Source organism: Phyllobates terribilis, unplaced genomic scaffold (genome assembly GCF_046119375.1).
Source record: "Phyllobates terribilis strain yellow unplaced genomic scaffold, ASM4611937v1 Scaffold_2__4_contigs__length_985480577, whole genome shotgun sequence".
NCBI classification, from domain to species: domain Eukaryota; kingdom Metazoa; phylum Chordata; class Amphibia; order Anura; family Dendrobatidae; genus Phyllobates; species Phyllobates terribilis.
This window is the reverse complement of record NW_027362762.1, coordinates 811,535,715-811,549,604: the sequence shown is the minus strand read 5'-3', so window position 1 is coordinate 811,549,604 and position 13,890 is coordinate 811,535,715.

Sequence of the window (13,890 nt, the reverse complement as noted above, 5' to 3'; positions counted from 1 at the left end):
TGGTAAGTAGGGTTTAATTTAGAACAATAAAGAATTGTGTGTTTATTTCAATTAAAGAACTTTATTCTGGGTGTTTGTGTTTTTTTTTTTAACTTTGACTATGGGGTTAGTAATGGGGGTGTCTTATAGACTCCTCTCCATTACTAACCCGGGCTTGATGTCAGCTGGTATTATAAGCTGACATCAACCCCAGCCCTATTACCCCACTGCCACCGCTACAGGGCAGTGGGAAGAGCGAGGCTAAGTGCCAGAATTGGCGCATCCTGTGGATGCGCCATTTCTGGGGCAGCTGACGGCTGGTGTTTCTAGCCTGGGAGGGGGCCAATATTCATGGCACCCTTCCTGGACTATTAATATCAGCCCCCAGCTGTCTGCCTAGCCTTTGCTAGCTATTAAAATAGGGGGGACCCCACGTCATTTTTTTTTTGGGTCCCCCATTTTAATAGCTAGTAAAGGCTAGTTACTCAGCTGGGGGCTGATATTAGTAGCCTGGGAAGCTCCGTGGGTATTACCCCCTTCCCAGGCTTCAAACATCTGCCCCAGCCGTCTGCTTAACCTCCGCTAGAGACTAAAATTATGGGGAACCCCACGCCAATTTTTTTTTTTAATAAATCCTTTATTTTAACACTAAATGACAAGTACAGTAATCAACACTATCACTGTGCTTCTTAAATATGTGACTGACATGTTTCTATGTATCTAATCTATGTGTGATGCTCTATTCTTTCTATTCTAAATTGTCGGGTACCGATGATGAATTGCCGGCCGGCTTTTTTAAAGAGACAGGTGCATGAAAACACTATTATTTTTTTTTAATAAATCCTTTAACACTAAATGACAAGTACAGTAACCAACACTGTCACTGTACTTCTTATATACAGTATGTGACTGACATGTTTCTATCTATCTAATCTATGTGTGATGCTCTATTCTTTCTGTTCTAAATTGTCGGGTACCGGTGTATGCCGCTGCTGAATTACCGGCTTTTCATGTTTCACTGTGAGCACTGTTCCCATCGATTTGGGCAACCACTGTAATGCCACAACCACCATGGCTGTGACATTACAGTGAGTGGCAGACAATCCCTGCATGATTGGTGCTCTAAATAGGGCCAGACATGCAGGACACGCTTTAAGTGCACGAACAGTTATCGAACATAACCTCGAACAGCTGAATTTTTTGCAAATCGTTCGCGTTCGTCGAACGACTCGAACACCGCCCAAAACAGCTCGAATTTGTGATTGGCAAACAGTTCTAGTCGAACACTGCTCATCTCTAACTGTCAACATCATGTTGATTGATAGCTGACTCCTTATTGTCTAATTGCAGTCAAGCCCTGTTTATAATAAACAGCACGGACAAAGAAGAGCTGTTCTCATGACGTGGAGCAGCTGAATCGCCAGTAGGAGCGGATGGTGACCAGATCCGGGTAGAACAGGCAGGTAGTTTCCTCTGTTAGCATCTACCTATTAGTTTTTAGGACCATAGTAAAAAAAATAGCCCTGGGCAACCCTTTTAAGAGTAGTGATGGTGATATAATAACTAATTTCTTGTTGGTTCACATTACGTAATATTAAAGTGGATTTATGGATTGTTTACAGTCTTGAAAAGTCAGATTTTTTCATCTGATGGACTGTCTATACAAGTGGCCCCAACCTTTCTTACTTTAAGACCCCTATCCAATTCAAAGATGGATGTCAGCCACATCCAGTGCCATCTAAATAGTGACATTCATTGTCACTCCCCCCATAGTGATGACTCGCCCAGGGGGATGGGGACGACTCGGTACCCGGGCCTTTGCCTGGCCTTGGATGTCGCGGTGGTCGGCTCCCGGGCCCGTACCCTGGAGTCAGCTTTTAAAAGGGGATTATTTGTTAATTTTCTGAAAGTTCGTGACGCCACCTGTGGTTTCTGCTGAGAACCACCAGCGCTGCGGCAGTCCACTGAGGCCGGTGATAAGGCATCTCGATGGTATAGCTCCCCACAGGTGGAGCTAGGCCTCAGGGCAGCGTACGGAGAGGGGGATGCAGGACAGGCGAGACCCAGCCGGGTCAGAGCAAGAACAGGGACAGACACGATAGTCACTTCAGTACCTTTTACTGATGGAAATTCAGGCATGTCCCGGAGCACTGTAGGGTGAAGGGTGCATATCAGGATCCTCCCCAATGAGCGGGTGTAGGGCCTCCTGTTTCTTGCCTCTGCGTAGTAAGTTTCTGACCTGCCTGAAGCTAGGCCTAACTTTATCTCTGTCCTGCACCGGCTGACATTGTGGTAGGGCCTTCTCTTGGAGTGCACACTCCCAGTTTACGGGGCCTATGTGTCTCCTGGCTCTGTTACGTATCAGCTCTCTGGTGAACCTGGGACCTGTAGTTCTCTAGGGATTCCGGTTATGCCTTACTGGGTCGTAGAGATCCCGGTAAGCTCGGACCCGGTGTCCGGTATATGTTTCGGGGTTAGCTGGGTAAGCTCCTCTGCCCCCACTGCTACTCACTTTCCACTCGCCTTCGGCCACGCTTGGGCCCTCACTAGGCTACTCACACTAATGGCACCTTGCCGCTCTTCACCGCTCTTATGGCGTCGGCACACCTTAAGCTCTAACTGAGCTCCCTGAATCTAGCTGGCAGGAGCCTCGTCCTCCACTGCTAAACTATTAGCTGAGTTCTCTAAACTAGACTGAGCTCCACTGCAGACTGACCTGTGTCTGTGTCTCACTCTGCAGGAACTGCTGAATCACTGTCTGCCTGGCTCCACCTCCCCTATGTATATCCCTAACGGGCTCCCTCTGCTGGTCTGAGGTGGAAGGTGGAGATGTGTGAATGTTTATGGGGGCCTCTTATGGAGGATTCCATTAATGCACACTTCTAGGATCTGTGGTACCAAGCGCAGCTGGGCGCCACATTCACCCCTAGCAAAGCTCAGCACTCCCGGGCTGAAGTACATTTTAAAACAACAATAGTAAACATTAACAATGCAATAACTCTTCCCTTTATGGGAGGCACATTTCTTAAACGTTGCATAATAACATAAACAGGTACAAAGCGTCCTCAGAATTCAAGTCTCTTATGGCGAGGTTCCCAGACAGGATGTCCATCTCACAGGGTAGAGTACTTGGTAGTTTGAGGGACCTGTCCCAAACCCTCAACGTAGGCCCTGGGGTGGCTGCAGAGCATGAAGATCCCGAGTTGGACCCCCATTAGTGCCACTCCAGACAGGTTTTACTTCTGAGGTCACCTAAAAGGGGCACTCCAGGGAGCGCAATTATATACAATAAATAGTTTCTGGGCTGCACACAGTCCTCAGCCACGGAGTTCTTAGATAAATAATGAAGTCATTAGGCAAAGTCTCCATATAACTTGAACTGTTCAGTAATAAAGCAAAGCACAAAATAATATACATATGCATGAAAACACACAGAAATACAGTTCAATACCCCAGGGGTGACTATCTACACTTGTCAACGTTTAGCTATCTTACTTATTATACCTGACAGGAGGTTGACCTTTAGTACTACGCGTGGACCTGCGTGGTACTGGATTGCGTGAGGCACTAATAGGTGCTCTACCTCCCAATGTGTCAGTACTAGGTGTGGAGGGGCTACAAGGCTGCATTGACCTCTCTACAGGACTGGCAAGTATACCATAGGCTGGGCCTTCTTGCTCTGCTCCAACCGGGGATCCTTCTTCCGGGGACTCTTCTTGAGCTGGCTCCTTCTCAGCACTTACAGGCTCTTCTTGCTGTGGGTAGAAGGTGATTACAGGGATGATTACTGCTCCTCCTAGTTGGGGCCAATCTGCCGGGAAATCTCCTAAGTCAGTGTGTATTACTGCTTCTTTAGGCTCCTCCGGAATAACGAGAGGCACTTCCTCTTGGGGTTTTAGTAGATCTGGACACAACTGTAGGTGATCCCTGGATACTGTTGCAGTTGTCCTTCCTCCGTCTCTTCTAATTATGCAGGTCTTCTTATTATCAAATCTTGAATTCAACACAGTATAGGTTTCTCTCTCCCACTGTCATCAAGTTTGTGGTTTCTTCTTTTCCTTTTTAGAACTACTTCACCAGGTGTGAAGGGATCTGCTTGGGCACCTCGGTTGTATTGAGCTTCCTGCTTGTCCCTCACCCGAGTGAGACTATCTTCAGCACCGGCTTGTACTCTTCTGTACTGCTCCTGTCTGGCCGTGTCCCAGTCCTCAGTGGTCACATCCGCTTCTGGTTCTACAACACCAAGCTCCAGGTCCATGGGCAGCTTTCCTGGCCTTGCCCGCATGAGATATGCCGGAGTACAGTTGGTGGAACTTACTGGTATGTGATTGTACAGATCTACTAGGTCAGGTAGTAGGTCTGGCCACTGATTTCTCTCCTCAAGTGGTAGGGTCTTTAGCAGGTCGATGATGATGTTATTCATCTTCTCACAGAGAACATTGGTTTGTGGGTGGTACGGTGTAGTTCTTATCTTCTTACACCCGTATAGATGGCAGAACTCCTTGAACAGCTCAGCCTCAAAGGCCGGGCCTTGGTCCGTCAGCAGCTTCTCAGGATAACCATGGGGTCTACAGAAATACCCTTGGAACGTCTTTGCTGCTGTCTCTGCCGTCAGGTCTTTGACGGGGGCGACCACCAGGAAACGTGAGTAGTGATCCACCATGATCAGAGCATAAGAGTACCCTGACCTGCTGGGGGACAGCCTGACATGGTCCAGGGCCACGATCTCCAGGGGTCGAGTCATCTTGATGGGTTGCAGGGGTGCCTTCTGGCTGCTGTAGTGTTTTCTTCTAAGGCCACAGGGTCCACAGTCCCAGCACCACCGCTCAATGGAGCTGCTCATTCCTACCCAGTAGAATCGACACTTCAGCAGGGTCCCTAGCTTTTTCCAGCCAATGTGCCCCGCCTGATCGTGGTAGGCCTCCAACACCATTTGGATGTCTGTCTTGGGGACTACTATCTGCCATACCATCTCATGGGTTTTTGGATTGACATACCTCCGGCACAGCTTCTCACGGTAGATAAACAGCCGGCTTCTCTCGTTCCACAGCTGCTTTGCTTGCAGAGACGCTTCTTTTTCCGGGGAGGAACCTTCTTGGGTTATCAGCTCCTTAATGCGGCTTACAACCGGGTCACTGTCCTGGGTCTCTTTCCAGCTGTGGTGAGGCAGGGGGTTTAACGTCTTTCCACGCTGCCTCCTGGAGGCTCGTTGCTCGTGGATCATCCCATTCCGGTGAAAGGCAGATAGCTCGATCTCTTCCAGGTCATCCACTTCTTCTTCCGTGTCTGACTGGTGAGGCATCTTGGACAGGGCATCGCCGTTGGCGTTCTTGCGGCCCACCCGGTATTTAATTGTGAATTGATAATTTGACAGCCGAGCCATCCATCGTTGTTCCAGTGCTTCTAGCTTAGCTGTTTCAAGATGGGTCAAAGGGTTGTTATCAGTGAAGGCAGTGAACTTACTGGAGGCTAGATAGTGCTTGAACCTTTCAGTGATGGCCCAGACCAAGGCCAGGAACTTCAACTTGAAGCTGCTATAGTTCTCTGGGTTCCTCTCGGTCGGGCGGAGCTTCCTGCTTGCGTATGCGATCACTTTCTCTTGGCCATTCTGCTTCTGACTTAAGACAGCTCCCAGTCCTTCGTTGCTGGCATCAGTATACAGCAGGAACGGTTTGTTGTAATCAGGGTAGGCTAGGATCTCATCAACTGTCAGGATCTCCTTCATCTCCTGAAATGACTCGGCTTGCTCCTTACCCCAGTGGAATGGGAGATTTCTGCCTTTGGGGGACTGCCCTACCAGGAGGTCTTGCAGAGGAGCTGCTTTCTTGGTGTAGTCTTTTACAAACCTCCGGTAGTATCCTATTAGTCCCAGGAACTGACGCACCTCCTTGAGGTTCTTCGGCTCCGGCCACTTCTGGATGGCAGTGACCTTCTCCGGGTCTGGTGCTACCCCTTCTGGACTGACAATGTGCCCCAGGTACTGTACTTTTCTGTTGAGCAGGTGGCACTTTGAGGGCTTCAACTTCATCTCGTACCGGGACAGTGACTCAAATACCTCTGCCAGGTGATTCAAGTGGTCCTCATACGTTTTGGAGTACACTATCACGTCATCCAGATATAGTAACACAGTCTCGAAGTTGCGGTGTCCCAGACAGCACTCAATCAATCTCTGGAATGTTCCAGGGGCATTGCAGAGTCCAAACGGCATACTGTTGAACTTGCAGAGTCCCATCGGGGTAGTGAAGGCCGTCTTCTCGTGATCCTCCTCAGCCACTGCTACTTGCCAGAACCCACTAATGAGGTCAAGGGTGGAAAAGTAATTTGCAGACTTTAAGGCAGCTAGGGACTCCTCTATGCGTGGTAAAGGGTATGCATCTTTATGCTCCCGTCCTTTTTCCTACCTAGCACTAGGGGAGCTGCCCAGGAACTACAACTATCCCTTACTACCCCCGCCTTTCTCATGTCGTGCAACATTTCCTTAGCCTTCTGGTAGTGAGCTGGTGGTATAGTTCTGTAAAGTTCTTTGATGGGTGGATGGTCACCTGTGGGGATATGGTGTTGAACCCCCTTAATCCTCCCGAAGTCAAGTGTGTTATGATAGGCTACAAGCACTAAGGAAAGAAAGGAGATCTGTCCCTACAATAGAACTAAGCTAGATCCCTACGATGTAACGGGGAACCTGATCCTGCGATCAGACCCGCTAAAGTCCTCAGCTAGTCTGAACAAAGACCTATAGATGTGAGGGAGGGATCCCTACAAGAACTAGGGACTGGGAGAAAGATAGACACCTCCTAGCAGAAATTGTAGCAGTAAAAAGACAAACAAACAACATAGAACATAGAGGTCAAAAGACCTAGCTAAACTGACTGAGAAAGATTACAAAGCACCTGGCTAGCTTAAGAGTAGAAATTACAATGAAGTCCAGCATGGCCAGAAGGGAGGAGCAGGATTAAATAGGCAAAAAAGGTCATGTGACCAGCAAAATAGAAAAAACCTAACAGGAGAGTTCTAACAGTACCCCCTCTTCTATGAGGATCCTCCGGATCCCCTAGGCCCAGGCTTATCAGGAAACCTCTTGTGAAACGCTCTGACAAGTCTGGAAGCAGAAACATCATCCGCCCTCACCCATGAGTTATCCTCGGGACCGAAACCCTTCCAAGCTACGAGATACTGCAAACTCCCCCTATACCGTCTAGAATTAAGGATGCGGGAAATTTCATATTCCCCGTCCTCCACCACCGGAGGAACAGTGGCAGTGGCGTCTCTATCTGATACATCAGCTTTTCTCAATAGAGAAACATGAAACACCGGATTAATCTTCCAGGAGGTAGGAACCTCCAACCTAACAGCAGATTGGTTAACTACCTGAAGCACCTTAAAGGGCCCTACAAACTTGGGACCCAATTTTTTAGAAGGAATCCTCAATCGCAGATTCTTAGAGGACAACCAAACCATGTCACCAACCATAAACAAAACCTCTTGACGTTTCCTGTCAAAGTACCTCTTAGATTTTTTGTTAGCCTCCAGAAGATTACCACGCACATCTGTCCAAACTCTCTCCCAATCACCGGAAAAACTCTCCTCCTCAGGCACAGCCGATACCAATTTGGAGAATGACCCAAAAGACGGATGTCTCCCAGAACAACAAAAAAAAAGGCGAACACCCAGCAGAAGAGGATGTATGATTGTTAAGAGCAAATTCAGCAAGTGGCAGAAACTCAGACCACTCCTCTTGATTGTCTACCACAAAACAACGCAAGAACCGCTCAACATCCTGATTCTTCCTTTCTGTCTGGCCATTAGACTCAGGATGATATCCAGATGAAAACGACAAATGAACTCCCAACCTGTCACAAAAGGCACGCCAAAAACGAGCCACGAACTGAGGTCTCCTATCATAAACAATGTCAGTAGGAACACCATGGAGTCTGACAATTTCCTTGACAAAGGCCTTAGCGAGTGTCTTAGCGCAGGGCAGTTTGATGAAGGTAACCAAGTGACACATCTTGCTAAAACGGTCCACGACCACCCAGATGACTGTGAAACCCTCAGAGGAGGGAAGGTCAGTAATAAAGTCCATAGCCAGATGTGTCCAAGGTGCACTAGGAACCTCCAGAGGGCAAAGCAAGCCCACAGGAGGAGTATGAGAAGACTTAGATCTAGCACACACAGTACATTGACGCACTCACTTAATGACTTCCTTCTGCCATCCAGGCCACCAAAAACTGCGACCCACAAGTCTCTTGGTCTCAGAAATTCCTGGATGACCTGCCAACCGAGACTCATGACACTCAACAAACAAATCTCTCCTAAAGGTCCTAGGCACAAACAACCTCCCATGGGGAGTGTTAGATGGGGCATTCTCCTGTGCTTTAAGAATCTCATCTTCCAAAACGGAGTCTAATGCAGCAATCACAACACCTTCTTGTAAAATGCTCTCGTCCTACTCAGCACCAACCGTGGGAGAAAAGCTGCGAGACAACGCATCAGCTTTAACATTCTTGGTACCCGGGATGTAAGTAACGGAAAAATTAAACCGCGAAAAAAAAAGTGCCCACCTAGCCTGACGGGCATTCAAGCGCTTGGCAGCATCAACATAGATCAGATTTTTATGATCAGTGAAAACCTGAATGGGAAATTTAGCACCTTCCAAGAGATGACGCCAGTGTTCAAATGCGAGTTTAATAGCCAGCAATTCCCGATTACCAATATCGTAATTAAGTTCAGTCTCAGAAAAATTTTTTGAAAAAAAGGCACAGGGATGTACTCCATCCTTGTTTTTCTGAGACAACACCGCACCGACCCCCACAGAAGAAGCATCAACCTCAACCAAAAACGGCTTAGTCACATCAGGCTGCATAAGGATGGGAGCAGAGGTGAACCTCTCCTTTAGAAACACAAACGCTTTAATGGCCTCAGTAGTCCACTGAACCGTATTAGCACCTTTCCTGGTGAGATCGGTCAGTGGTTTAACAATAATAGAAAAATTTTTAATGAATTTTCTGTAATAATTGGCGAAACCCAAAAACCTCTGTATCGATTTCAAACCAATAGGCCTAGGCCATTCCTGCACAGCTTGAACTTTCACCGGGTCCATCTCAAAGCCCTCGCTGGAGATAATGTAGCCCAAAAAACTAATTCTCTGCACAGCGAACTCACATTTCTCCAGCTTAGCAAAAAGCGAATTGACAATTAACAACTGTAATACCTCACGTACGCTCCGCCAATGAGACTCCAGATCAGGCGAATAAATCAAAATGTCATCCAAATACACAACCACATTTTTGCCGATCAAAGGTCTAAGGATGTCATTAATAAGATTCTGAAAAAAATGCTGGTGCATTGGTAAGACCAAAAGGCATAACCAGATTCTCAAAATGACCCACAGGAGTGTTAAAAGCAGTCTTCCATTCATCACCCTCCTTCATGAGCAACAAATTGTATGCCCCCCGGAGATCAATTTTAGAGAACCACTTGGCCCCCACTAACTGGTTAAACAAATCAGGAATCAATGGCAGTGGGTAGGGATTGCGTACAGTAATTTAATTAATCTCGCGAAAGTCCAGACAAGGACGTAAACCGCCGTCCTTTTTTTTAACCAAAAAAAATCCAAAAGCCACAGGTGACTTAGAGGGTCTGATGTGACCGGCGGCCAAGCTCGTCTGTATGTATTCCTCCAAAGCCTTTCTCTCAGGAATAGTAAGATTAAATAAATGACTTTTAGGAAGAGTCGCTCCAGGGACAAATTCAATGGTACAATCATAGTCTCTATGGGGAGGCAAAATTTGCGACTCCTCCTCAGAAAAAACTTTCCAAAAATCCTGAATAGGTACAGGTAATTCCCCTTTATCCACAGCAGCAATGCGCCCGTTACAACACTTGTCATAACACTTAGGGCTCCAGGACTTAATTTCATTAGTAGACCAATCCAGTACAGGATTGTGCAATTTTAACCAGGGTAACCCCAAAACTACTGGAGAAGGCAAATTATTTAATACTACCAAATCCAAATTTTCTTGGTGAATACCATTAATTGTGAGGGGAAATTCATAAACCTTGTGAGTAACACATTTCAAGGGAGAGCCATCGACAGAAACCACGGCAATAGGGGATGACAAAGGTCTGGGTTTTAATTTAAGTTTTTCCAAGAATCCCCCATCAATCACATTCAGAGTAGAACCACAATCCACAAATACCCGAAATTCAATTAATTCTTCCTGAGCTGCAGTAGCAGCAGAAAGAAATACCCCCTTAGTGTTTAAACAGGCTATACGGGCGTAACTAACATTATTTTTTTCTTTGTTCATGCGAAGCACACAGTTCTTAATGAAATGGTCAGATTTTCCGCAATAAAAGCACAAACCTTCAGAAAACCTGCGGTCTTTTTCCTGAGAGCGGGGTGACATCGCCCCAATCTTCATCGGCTCTCCAATGTCAGTACAGACCCTCTCAAGACTAGGAGCTGACATGGCAAAGGATTTACTCTCATTAACCCTTGCACGCAGTCTCCAGTACACCCGTATAGCTAATTGCATTGCCTCCTGCAAGTCTCCAGGTGTAGGATAAGCAATAAGCAGATCCTTAACCCTTTCACCTAGCCCAGCAAGAAACAAACTTTTCAGAGCTGAATCGTTCCACCCCACCTGAGCAGACCACCGACGGAAGTGAGTACAATAATTTTCCACATTACCTGATCCCTGCCTCAAAAGTCTCAATTCCGTCTCAGCTGATGAGACACGATCAGGATCATCATACAACAACCCCAAAGCCGAAAAAAAACTATCCACTGAACTAAAGCAAGGATCACTAGGTTGGAGAGAAAAGGCCCATCCCTGAGGTTCTTTGCGCAAAAGTGACATTATGAACCCTATGCGCTGTGATTAATCCCCAGAGGATCTGGGTCTCAAACGAAAATACAATAAACAAGCATTTTTAAATGAAAAAAAATCTTGTTGTTCACCAAAAAAATAAATCAGGCAATCGTACCTTTGGCTCCACAAAATGCGCTCCAGAACAGCTACTCACTAGTGTTGAGCATTCCGATACTGTAATATCGGGTATCGGCCCATATTCGCGGTATCGGAGTTCCGATACTGAGTTCCGATATTTTTACAATATCGGATACCGGAATCGGAAGTTCCCATAATGCCTGCGCTTTGCAGTGTCTCTGAAGGATGACAAGCTGGATGGCAGCGCTCAGCTGCGATCCAGCCTGTCATCTCAATGACATCCCAGCGTGGGAGAATTCTCCTGATTGTTTAAAAGCCGGCGGCTTTTTACCGCCCGCCGGCTTTTAAACAATCACTCAGCCCCATACTCGCTTCCCCGCAGCCTCCCACCCCGATCCTCCGCTCCCCTCGTCACCTCCCATCCCGATCGTAAGTTAGGACCGGGCGGGGAGCACAGCACCAAGGAGCGGGGAGCGAAGGACCCGGGCGGGGAAGCCGGCAATGAAAAGACTTCACCGCCGGCTTTCCCGTTCTGTACTGCGCTTTCCCGCCGGTTATTTCAAATGAACAGCTGAGGTATCAGGTGATGCTGATCAGCTGTTCATTTGAAGTCGCCGCGGTGCCCTCAGAGGGTTCATGTGAGTTCATGCTTGACTGCATTGCATGAACTCACATGAACTTTCCCACAGCCACACAGGTCAGCCTCACCTCCCAGACCATCAGCCCGTCATGATTGGTGTGTGCGTGCAGGCAGACATAGGCCGATGTGACACTACTACTCCCATCGGCCTATGTCTGTCCCCCGTCCACTCGTACCAGCAGGATCAGCTCGATGGGAGCAGTAGTTCCCATCAGCCTGATCCTGCTATTTAAATTGCCCTACTGTGTCCCCAATAAATTTTAAATACATTTCATTGGTGGCCAGTGGTTACCTAAAATAAATTAGTTTATACATTACCTGTCCCTGCCGATCGCCACCTAAAATAAAGTAAAAAATAAAAAAATACACCTATACTCACCTAGACACCTAATTCCCTAAAGCCATCGATCTCCTGTAATAAAATATAAAATAATAAACCACAACCTTATCCTTACCCCTCCGTAGTAGTCCACGAGTGTCCCACGATGATCTCCAGTTTAGAGCATCCACATAGAATGTGACCGCTCTGAACCGCTGCCGCCGCTAGAATGACGGGGCCGTAAAGCAGCCCCGTCATTGCATAAGCGGGTTCGCCGGAGTTCAGGCAGCGCTGCTCCGGTCAGCTCCTTTACGGTCCTGCTGTACCGTGAGAAATTCCCACGGTACAGCAATGCCGTAAAGGAGGTCTCCGGAGCTGCGCTGACTGAATGCACTCCGGTGACCTCAGTCAGGGCTCACGCTGCAGGGAGCGGACGTGTTCCCGCCACCGTGAGCTTACAGCAGCCATGCACAGCTGTCACCATCTCGAGATGCGACAGCTGTGCATGGGAGATCAGCGCAGGAACGTGGACCGGTAACTATTTTTTTTTAGTAAGCTAAGAATTAAATAAAATGGTGTGTTTTATTTCAAATAAATTATTTTTTTCTGGGTGTAGTGTGTGTTTTTTCTTTTTAACACTTTGTAGGTTAGTGATGGGGGTGTCTTATAGACGCCCATCATTACTAACCTGGGCTTCATGGCAGCTGGCGCTGACATGAACCCCAACCCTATTACCCCCTGCCACCGCACCAGGCCAGCGTGGAAGAGCGAGGCTAAGTGCCAGAATTGGCGCATCCTATGGATGCACCATTTCTGGGGCGGCTGATGGCTGGTGTTTCTAGCCTGGGAGGGGGCCAATATTCATGGCACCCTTCCTGGGCTATTAATATCAGCCCGCAGCTGTCTGCCTAGCCTTTGCTAGCTATTAAAATAGGGGGGACCCCACGTCATTTTTTTGGGGGGATCTCCAATTTTAATAGCTAGTAAAGGCTAGGTATTCAGCTGGGGGCTGATATTAGTAGCCTGGGAAGCTCCGTGGGTATTACCCCCTTCCCAGGCTTCAAACATCTGCCCCAGCTGTCTGCTTAACCTCCGCTAGAGACTAAAATTGTGGGGGATCCCACGCCAATTTTTTTTTTAATAAATCCTTTATTTTAACACTAAATGACACTTGAGGGGTTAATAAAGATGCAGTCCCTAAATTATTATTTATTTTTTAAATAATTTTACCCAAAAATTTTGACGTGGGCTTTGCCATATTTTTGTATGCCAGCCAGGTACAGAATCCAGGAACGGGCTGCCCCCAACTCCCAGCTGCCTATTTGTACCTGGTCGGACACAACAATATAGGGAAGCCCTTTTTTTTTTATTATTTCATGAATTTCATTAAATAAGTTTAAAAAAAAAAAATACGTGGGCCATCGCCCTATTTTTGTGCCCAGCCAGGTACAACTAAGCAGCTGGGGGCTGGAATCCACAGCGCAGGGTGGCCCAAGCTTTGTGGGCCCCCCCCCTGCTGCGAACTGCAGTCCGCAGCCACCCCAGAAAATGTTGCGTTCATAGAAGCGCCATCTTCTGGCGCTGTATCAAGCTCATCCAGGGCCCTGGTGCGGTGGCTCACTGGGTAATAAAGGGGTTAGGGCCAACTTTGTATTATCCGCTGGCCCTAAGCCCGAAATTCATGGGGTCACGCCAATATTAGACATGACCGCCATGAATTTCTAGTAAAGTATTTAAAAAAAAACACAACACCCAGAATAAAGTCCTTTCATTGAAATAAACACACAATTCTTTATTGTTCTAAATTAAACTCTACTTACCATCACGCCCATTCCAGCTGAAGCCAACGTTCTCCTGCAATAAAAGTAAAATAATAAAGCAACATCATCCTTACCTTTCCATGGTTCCCAGGACAGCTTCAGCTCTGCTACATTCACATGACAGGCTGGATCGCAGCAGAAAGCTCCCATCCAGCCTGTCATCCCGCAGACACTGAGAAGTGC